The sequence below is a fragment of the Canis lupus genome, chromosome 9 (genome assembly GCF_048164855.1).
Source record: "Canis lupus baileyi chromosome 9, mCanLup2.hap1, whole genome shotgun sequence".
NCBI classification, from domain to species: Eukaryota; Metazoa; Chordata; class Mammalia; order Carnivora; family Canidae; genus Canis; species Canis lupus.
This window is the reverse complement of record NC_132846.1, coordinates 70753961-70762921: the sequence shown is the minus strand read 5'-3', so window position 1 is coordinate 70762921 and position 8961 is coordinate 70753961. Positions and strand designations below refer to the sequence as shown.

Below are 8961 nucleotides of genomic sequence, written 5' to 3'. Positions count from 1 at the left end.
GGGTGGCCGTGGGTGGCCGGGCCGAGGAACGAGGCTGCCCTGGGCGCAGGGCCCCCTCTGGCAGGTGGGGACAGGCTCTCAGGAGGGCTGCTGGGGGGGTGCAGGGGCCCGGCTGCGAGCCGTGGTGGGGGGCGATGGCTGGCGGGGGCCCAGCCCAGACCCAGAGCGAGGCGGCCGCGCGGGGAGAGGCTCCGGGGAGAACAGTGAGTCACGGCCCGGCCGGGAGCGCGCAGGTTCCGCGGGTAATTATGTAATTTAGGGCTCGCGCCCCCTGAGTCAGCCCGGTGGCTGCGTCGTGACCGGCGGCCGAGGAGGAGGCGGGGGCTCGGCCTCTGCCCCAGGAGGGGAGCCGCGGAGGCGGAGCGCGCCCGGGCAGCTGCCTTCTGGGCCCTGGTGCCCACCTGGGGGTGCGCGCTGGCCCGGGGGGGGGGGGGGGCTGCTGGGGCAGGGTGCCCTTCCACGGCCCCCCTTGGGCCAAGGCCAGCGACTCCCCAGGAGAACCCCTCCTCCCCGGGGGCAGGTGGCCTTTGTTTTTAAACCTTCCACTTAATGAACATCATCTCTGAACATATAGACACACAAACATATTTAGATCTTTATAATGTGTATTTATTATTCAAATAGCCCAACGACATGCCAAGTGTTTGCGAAGGGAGTTCCTGAGCCCCAGGTTGTGGGGGGGGGGGCTGGGGTCTTCGGCTCTTGCGTTCTGGTTCACTGCCACTGGGAGTTCCCTGCGTGCCCACTGGGTCCACCCACCACCACCCCGGGCCCCCCCCACCCAGGGTGGGCCTGTCCCCGGATGGATCCCCCCCCCCCCCCCCCCGTCCCCACTCAGGGTCCCCTGAGGGGTGAGGAGTGCAGGGCCTTCTGTTCTTCCTGGGGGAGGCAGGAGAGGGTGCTGGTGAGGCAGGGCTGTGGGTCTGTCCCCGCGGAGCGCATGGGTGCCATCTGTCTTCTGCAAGAGTGGGACCTTCTGGGAGTCCAGGGAGGAAGACGCTGACACTCCGGGAGGGGAGGGTTCACAGCAGCAGAGGCCCCTAGTAGGGGAGGCAAGATGGGGAGTGAGGAGCAGGACCCAGAGCCCACCTGCAAACCAGCCGAGCGCTTCCCTGGGGTCCCCGGAGGGCGCCCACGGCTCTGAACCACCCGGCCCAGCTGGCACGGGCCTCTGAGTGACACCGAGTGACACCTGTGCCTCTGTTTCCTCACCTGACACCTGGCATTCTGGACAGAAGGGGATGCAGACCCCGGGGCCCCGGGGAGGGACAGGCCCACCTCCCCTCTGCTCCTGCTCTTCCTCCCATCGCTTCCTCCCCCAACCAGCCCCCTCCCCACTTAAGCCCCCCTTCTATGTTTCCTGGCTTAAACCTGCCACAGACACCACCACGCCTGGAAAGAGATAAATAAATAAAAGAAAAACAGCCTCAACTGTGAAAAGCAGTCCAGATCTGAATTTTTTCCGGCCTGAGTTAATTACACTTTAAATTGGCATGTTTACTGATCGGGGATTTCAAGTTAACAGAGCCACCCCCCTCCCCAACTGTTTGTACAGTAAAACTCAGCAGGCTGGCGGGCTCCCCCAGCCCTTGGCAGGCCCCGCAGCTCCCCTGCCAACGAGAAGCATAACAGAAACATCTATTTTTGAGTGTTAGAGAAAACGAAGATATCACAGATGGTGGGAAGCAGCATTCTGGAAGGTTTCCCACACTCCGGGCTCTGCACAGCGGCTTGCCCCACGGAAGACCGGAGCCTTCACTCCCGGGGGAGCCTGGAGCCAGGGCCCCACCGTCCCCTGCTCAAGTCCCCCCCCCCCCCCCCCCCCCCCCCCCCCCCGGGCAGCCCTCCTGCGGCAAGGCCGTGTGGGGTGCAGCCGGGAGGCCCTGTTTCCCTCCTTCATTCACTCCATGCTCACCGTGTGGGGTCTGGGGGAGATGGCTCCCTGTCCTGAGACCCTGCCTAATAATGAGCTTGGGTCTCCCCTAGACCCTGCGTGCCCTGGGCAAACCCCGCCTCTGCTCCGGGCCCAAATGGGAGGCAACCAGTGGTCCTGCCAGTGCGCACTCACCTGCCCCAAGGAGTGCCCCAGGGTCAGACGGGCCCCCCGGCCCACAGCCCCCTCCATCCGGGCGGAGGTGGCCCGGTGTGGCTGCCACCACCCCGAGGCTCCATGCCCTGGGCGCCTGCCGAAAGCCCGATCCCGAGTGCCTGCAAAGGGAAGACGAGGTCAACGAGATCACGCGATACTTTCCCTGGGCCAGGTCCTGTGGGCCCCACGGTACCCAAACCAGAACAGCCCCTGTCCCTGCAGAGCTTGCCAGCCGGGCAGGGGGATAAGCTGCTGATCAAAGAATCAGGGGACTTGATTTCGGACTGCAGGTTGAGGCCCTGTGTGCGTGTGTTGGGGGCAGGGGTACATCAGGGAAGGCTTCCTGTAGGAGGTGGCAGGGGACCTGGGCCTCTCAGGAGGGGCAGGCATCTCAGGTAGGGGCACAGCAGGAGGACAGGCATGGCGCTTACAGGTATGGTAAGCACCACCACACACCAAGGTCACGGGGTGGGCTTTCAGGTGCACCCATTGGGGCCCAGCAGCCATAACGGCCCCAAAGTCCTGCCCGACGGTGGGTCTCGTGGCCTTGGGTGACTCCTGTCCTCTCTGCTGCCCACTCCCGGGCTCCGGGGCCTGACCCACAGCTGCTGGCTCACCTGCCAGCGTGTCCTTCCCGGTGGTGGGGGGGTCCCTCCCCAGGCCCAACCCCACACTCACGCTGCCCCATGGGCAGTGGGTGGCGCGGGCCCCCTTCCGCGTCCTGGGGATAATGGGAAAACGATGAACGAGCCTCCTTCACACCCCTGCTTCCTGGCCCCGAGCCGGTGCCCCCCGCCCCGCCAGTGACACATGGCCCCTCGGCCTCTGCGGGGTCTTGTCAGCCACCTTGGCGGCGCTTGGTGGACATTTATGTCCGTCTTCCCTGGATTCTTCTTCTCTCTCTGCTCCTTTATTCCCTCGAACAACACGCTTTTGTTCATTCATTCTGCAAACGCCCTCCCAGCCCCGCCTGTGTGCTTCTCCCCGGCAGGGAAGGGAGCGGGGTCCCATGCACCCTCACGTGCTGAACACCTACTTTGCGCTGGTGTCTGGCCAGGCTGCATCCAGGCGTTAGCTGAGCACCTGCTGCAGCCAACACTGCCTGCCGGGCCAAGGTCCCGGCTTCTAGAAGCTCTGCCGTGGCGTGGCCGCATCACTCCCCCTTGGGTGTTGAGGTATTGAATCCTGCTTGCTGTTCCCGCAGCCCTGGGTCACCCCATTTTCACAAAGAAGGAAACCTACTGGGACGCCTGCGTGGCTCAGCGGTTAAGCCCTGCTCTTGGCTCAGGACGTGATCCTGGGGTTCAGGGGTCTAGTCCCACTGACAGGGAGCCTGCTTCTCCCTCTGCCTGCATCTCTGCTTCTCTCTGTGTGTCTCTCATGAATAAATAAATTTAAAAAAAATAAAAAAGAAGAAGAAGAAAACTTATTTGCCAGAGGTGGGTCCTGACCCTGAAGTTTGAGAGGATGCTCAGAAAAAAAAGCCAGGGCAAAGCATGCCACCCTCTGGAACCTGGGGTTCCTTACCTGCATGAGGATGTGAGTGGCGGGGATGGAGGGTGGGGACAAGATGGAATGAACTGGGGGGGGGTGCGCGTTCAGCCCTGACATCCATTGGTCCTTCCAGGACTGCACCAGCCACTGAGCTGTGCGGTGTGGGGTGCAGAGCAGGGCAGGGGGGAGGCTGTGGGAGCGGGGCTGGTGCCTGGCCCTGCCCCGTAGGGACCAGCCGGCTTGTTGGAGCTCCCCACCCTTGCTCACCAGCTGCCCTGACTAGATCTGCACACGACCCTCAAATGTGCTCTGATGTCGGCACCAAACTGGAGAGATGCCAAGTGGGTGCAGGGGAACAACCACAGAAGAGTATGGCAAGCGATGTGTTGGACAAAGCAGGCCCACCTCATCGTGCAAAGGGAATGTTGGCGGGGGGCTGTTCTAAAGCCCTGTGGCTCTCGGGGGGGGGGGGGGACCAGTAGCCTGGAGCCAGCACCACCCTGCCTGCCCGCTGGGTGCTCGCGGAGGAGCGTCTCAACCTCTCTGCGCCCCACATCCTCGCTGCAGAATAATGTCCATCCCCTCCCCACAACAGGCCGGCAAACACCCCAGAGGGGGGTGGGTGGGGCCGGGGCCAGGGTCGGGGCTGGAGAGGATTCAGGATTTCCCTGCTTATCCTCCACCCACCCCCGAAAAGGCTAAGGCAAGGAAACTACAGGGCCAGATGCTCTAAAGCGCCCCATTTGCAAAGTGGCTCCCATCAAACTGTGTCCAGGAGACGCAGTGCGGGGAGCGGGCCCTTGCCCACGCGGGCCCCGGGGGCTGGTCCGCGCCCCCGAGAGCTCAGCCCCACAGCCGGGTTAACTCGGTGCCTCGGGATGGGCCCAAGTCACTGACCCTCTGGCTCAAGGGTCCATAGCGACTGTCATCCCAGCCACTGCGGGGACAGACATTTTCATTTGGCCCTTTGTTTATTCTCTCTTCTGCTCAAACAATAGATAAACCAGTAATTTGGCTTTTAATGAAATTCTGCACCGAGCAGCATGGGGTCACCGTCTTTGGGTCTAAAATGAGTTTGGAACATATGCCGCTGAATGCCTGGTACCCCGGGCTGACATTTTGTCTCATGCATAATTCTCGAGCGGTGGTTGATCTACCAACGCTTCCCCCGAGCGGCAGTCTGGGGGGGCACCCGGGCTATTCAAGCTGGGGTGTGGGGATGGTTACATTGGAGCTATTAAATACGGCTAATGTCGCCTCCCACCCCCTACAAACATTTAATATATTCCAAAGATGTGTGGATGCATTAACAGCAATTTTCATCTCCAAATGTCCCATTTAGTCAGTTCCATGCATAAAATATTAGCCCTGACACCACACGCCAGCCTGTTGCAGGCAGAGCTCCCCAGAGCACCTGGCTCTGAGCACCGCAGTGTGCTACCAGGGGGGGCCGGGGGGCGCTCAGTTGGAGGCTGCAGGATTATATTGGGTCTCATCACTCCCTTTGGGGGACCGGGGAGCCCCTTGGGAAGTGGAGAGGGGAGCCCAGACCCAGCTTCTGACCCCTGCTGCAGCAAAGCTTGTGTCTCCCACATGGCATCTGGAAGGGGCAGAAAAAGCCAGAAAATCAAACAGTGTCTAACAAATGTAAAGAGATTCTAAACCCCGGATGACTGTATTCACACGCTCGGTCAGGTCTTCAGGGTTTCCTCTGCGCCCCTGCGCTTTCCTGGGGATTAAGTTGATAAAGGTCCCCGTCCTTAGTGGGAATCTGTTAGTCAATCAACAAACACTCACCATCCCTCTATGATGGGCCTGGCCTGGGTCCCGGGACTGGGGACAGAGCAGAGAACAGCACAGAGAAAAAAAAAAAAAAAAAAAAAAAAATTCCCTGCCCTGAGAAATCTTAGTCTGGGGGAGGAGAGGGCGAGAGGAGACATCAACGGCAGGTAATTTCAGGCAGCAGTGAGCCAGGAGGAAAACCCTAAGAGGATAAGTGACAGAGGGTGACTAGGACGAGGGGCGGCAAGACGGGGGTGGGGTGGGGTGGGGGTGGGGGGATCAGGGACAGCATCACTGACCCAAGGACATTTCATCCCCTCCAGAATCCTGAACCCCTGTCCTAGAGAGGGGCAGCCCCCTCTTCAGCAAGAGACTGTGCTGAGTCCCCGGAGATGGAGGCATGCAGGGCACCGGGGAGGCCGAGGCGGGGAGGCCTGGCCCCCGCGGGGAGGAGGCTGCCCAGGGCCCAGCTCCCAACACACAGGGTGGGGGGTATAAACGTCACAAGAAGGACGTGGCAGGGAGTGAGGGGGGCTCGTCTATGGGCCCGGGGTGTTGCGGGGCGGGGGGGCGGGGCTCCGGGCAGTGCAGAGAGAGCCAGAGTGCTCGCTGGAAGGTTCTCCTGGCAAAAGCAGGAGGGGAGGCCCCACTGGGGCCCGTACGGTGGTCTGAGCCACAGAGGGCAGCCCCTGGGCCCGACTATGGGGGGGGGGGGCACACGCAGCAGGTGCAGCTGCCACAGCTGGGGCCTGGCGGGCAGGAGAGGGGAGGCGGCCTGGGGCGACAGCTCCACTGGGCAGTGACTGCTGGAGGCCGGGCGCCGGGTGCAGCGACGACACCAACGACACCGGGGCCTGGGAGGCAGCGGCCACCAGGGGAAAGGCGGGCGCAGAGCGGGGTGTCCCAGCCCGGGCTGACGGGGCCAGCACAGGAGCTCCCCGAAGCCCAGAGAGCGTCCACAAACACCAACACCCTTAGGTGGCCCCTGCGAGGCGCTCGGGAGCTCACCTCTGCGCTAACCCGGCCCTTCCCCCCCCCGGCGCCCCCCCCCCCCCCCCCCCCCCCCCCCCCGCCCCGTGACCCTGCCGCGGCCTGGGCGCTCCGGGAAGCAGCGTCAGCAGGAGGCGGCCTAGCCAGGCCGTGGGGCTCATCGGGGCTCCGTGGGGCCCTCGCAGCCTCCGGGGAGGGGGAGCTGGCAGGGGCACGCCGGGGGGGCCGACGGAGGGGACGTCGTCGGAGGCGGGAGTCGACACCGGAAAGAGGTTGACTGTATAATATTCATCGTATAGAAAGTGAACACCTCACAGGCAACCTATTTCAGGCACCACTGAGCAGGGCTGACTCCAGACGGGAGGCTTCTTCCTCGGGAGCCCGCGCGCGCCCCGGGCCGGGCTGGGAGTCAGCACGTGCTCGGCACCCCGGGCCCCCATGCACCCCCCCCCCCCCCCCCCGTGGCCCACAGCACGAGCAGGACGCATGCAAGGCGGGAGCTGATGCTGAAGAGAGGCCGACCGTGTATTGTGCGTCATGATGAATGCGAACGCGCCACGGGCAGCCTCTCCTCAAGCACCACACGGAGCAGCACGCACAGCCACAGGGCCCCGGGGCGCCCCCGAGGGGGAGGTGGTCGCGGGGTGACCCCCCGGGCGGGGGGGAGCGGAGCGGCAAAGCAGCTGGGACATGCCTCCCGGGAGCAGGCCATGCAGGGGGTCAGCCCGGGGCCGGGGGTGCGGGGACACACGCCGGGGACCAGGACAGCAGTGGGGACCCTCCCCGCGCGGCCTTGGGCGCAGAGGACGGAGGATCAGAGCCATTCGTCTCGCGGCAAGCCAGGGCTTCGGGGCCAGCGTGGCGCTGCGACCCCCCGGCGTCCAGGGCCCTCCAGGAAGCTCTCCCGGGACGGACGCGACGTCGAGGGTCAGCGGAGAGGGCGACACAGGTCGGATGCAGAGCCCATGCACTCACGTACCCGGGACGGGGCCGGCCTCAGAGTCGCAGGGGGTACCGAAAACAGGCCATCTGTGTTATATTCGGCATTAATAAAGCGAACTCATCACAGACAACCTCTCCTCAAGTACCCAAAGAGACGCCGTCGAGGGCCGCAGCCGCCGCGCCGTGGTGACCGCCTCGCCGAAGCCGTCCTGCGGGGGGATCAGACACGACAGGTGAGGGGGCGCGAACCCCGCCCCGCCCCCACCCCAGGGGCACCCCGCTGGGGCGGTGACACCGTCCCCCCCACCGCCGCCACCCCGCGCCCGCCCCCGCAGGGCTCCGTGTCCAAGAGATCCTCCAAGGTGAGATTTGATACTGAGAAAAGATCAACCATGTATTATTCGAAGTCAATAAAGCGAATATAACACGGTCGATCTCCCTTCAAGTACCAGGAGAGGTGCTGAGCGGAGGAGCGGCTGTGCCCGGGCCCGCGGGCCCCGCAGGCTGCAGTGGACACGGACGGCTAGTGGACCAGGTGAAGTACATTCGAAACAATTACTTTCCAACTGGTCGACCATCCGTCCTGTACCCCAGAGCGGTGCTGCTCACGACGTCTTCCCCGAGGAGCCACGGCCTCCGAGTCCGCCTCTCTGGTGGCATTTGATACCGAAAAGGGGTTCACCGAGCAACATTCGTCGTCCAGATGCAAAGTTGCTCGGGTAACCTCTCCCCGAGTACCATGGAGAGGCTCGGGCGCTTGGACTAAGGCGGACGCTTCAAGGTGGCTGTGCTTCCGGAAGACCCCCCACCGCCTTCCCCAAGGGCGGCCTGAGCGCCGGGCATGCCGGGCGGGAACTTCGCCCCCTACCAGGAACCCCCCCCCCAAGTTGTCGAGGCCAATTGGTCCATCACTTCCCCAGAATAAGCCAGATCCAGAGACCATTCCCCAAGTGAAATGCGAGGGCCAGTTGGTGGGGGGCGAGGGATCTTATGCTGGTGACAGGGTGCCCCTGCTTGGGCACGCCACCCCAAAGGGCTCCTCCGGGGAGCTGAGGGGCATCTGAGGTGCCCCTCTGCCCTATTGTCCTATGCATGGGCTACATGCAGAGGAGTTGGACCCTGACGCACAGCAGACAGAGATGCCACCCTGCCTGCCCTCAGCTCTTGATTTGCAGACCCCGGACAGAGAGTGACCCTGGGCCCTGCACAGGTACAAAGCCTCCCTCCGTGGGGGCATTGTGCGTGTGTGCACGTGTGTGCGTGCACGGCGCCAACGCCCATCTCTGCCTCCCTGAGGTGCCCCCAACACCACCTCTAGGCCTGTGTAGGGGCCGCCACCCCAGAGTCCTCCAAAGGGCCTTCTGATGCAAAACAACTGGTTGACCATTTGATCAGCCTCACAAATAAAGCAAACAAAACACCAAAAAACAGAGGCTGGGAGGGGGGGAGAAAAAGCAAATGAGCCAAATGTAATCTCTCTTCAAAAAAAAAAAAAAAAAAAAAAAAGGCAAAGCAGCTCTGATATCAGAACCCTGGCTTTTCCCAGAGTTGACATCAGATCCCGAATCTGCCCCAAGGAATGGACTGGCCAGGGAGGGACAGGGAGCTGATGACACCTGCCACAAGCAGAGTCTGGATTCTGTGCCCACCACCTATTTTGCGAA

The 8961-nt window shown here is 63.0% G+C and overlaps 1 long non-coding RNA gene across 1 annotated transcript; it reads right to left on the bottom strand.

Annotated features, from left to right (window-relative positions):
- Nucleotides 1-587: 587 nt before the first annotated feature.
- Nucleotides 588-6384, bottom strand: LOC140640488 (uncharacterized). The gene is made up of 2 exons (XR_012037236.1): nucleotides 2069-6384; nucleotides 588-1040 (listed from the first exon to the last, which is right to left on the bottom strand). It is a non-coding gene; the product is annotated as an uncharacterized lncRNA (long non-coding RNA).
- Between the last annotated feature and the right edge of the window lie 2577 nt (nucleotides 6385-8961).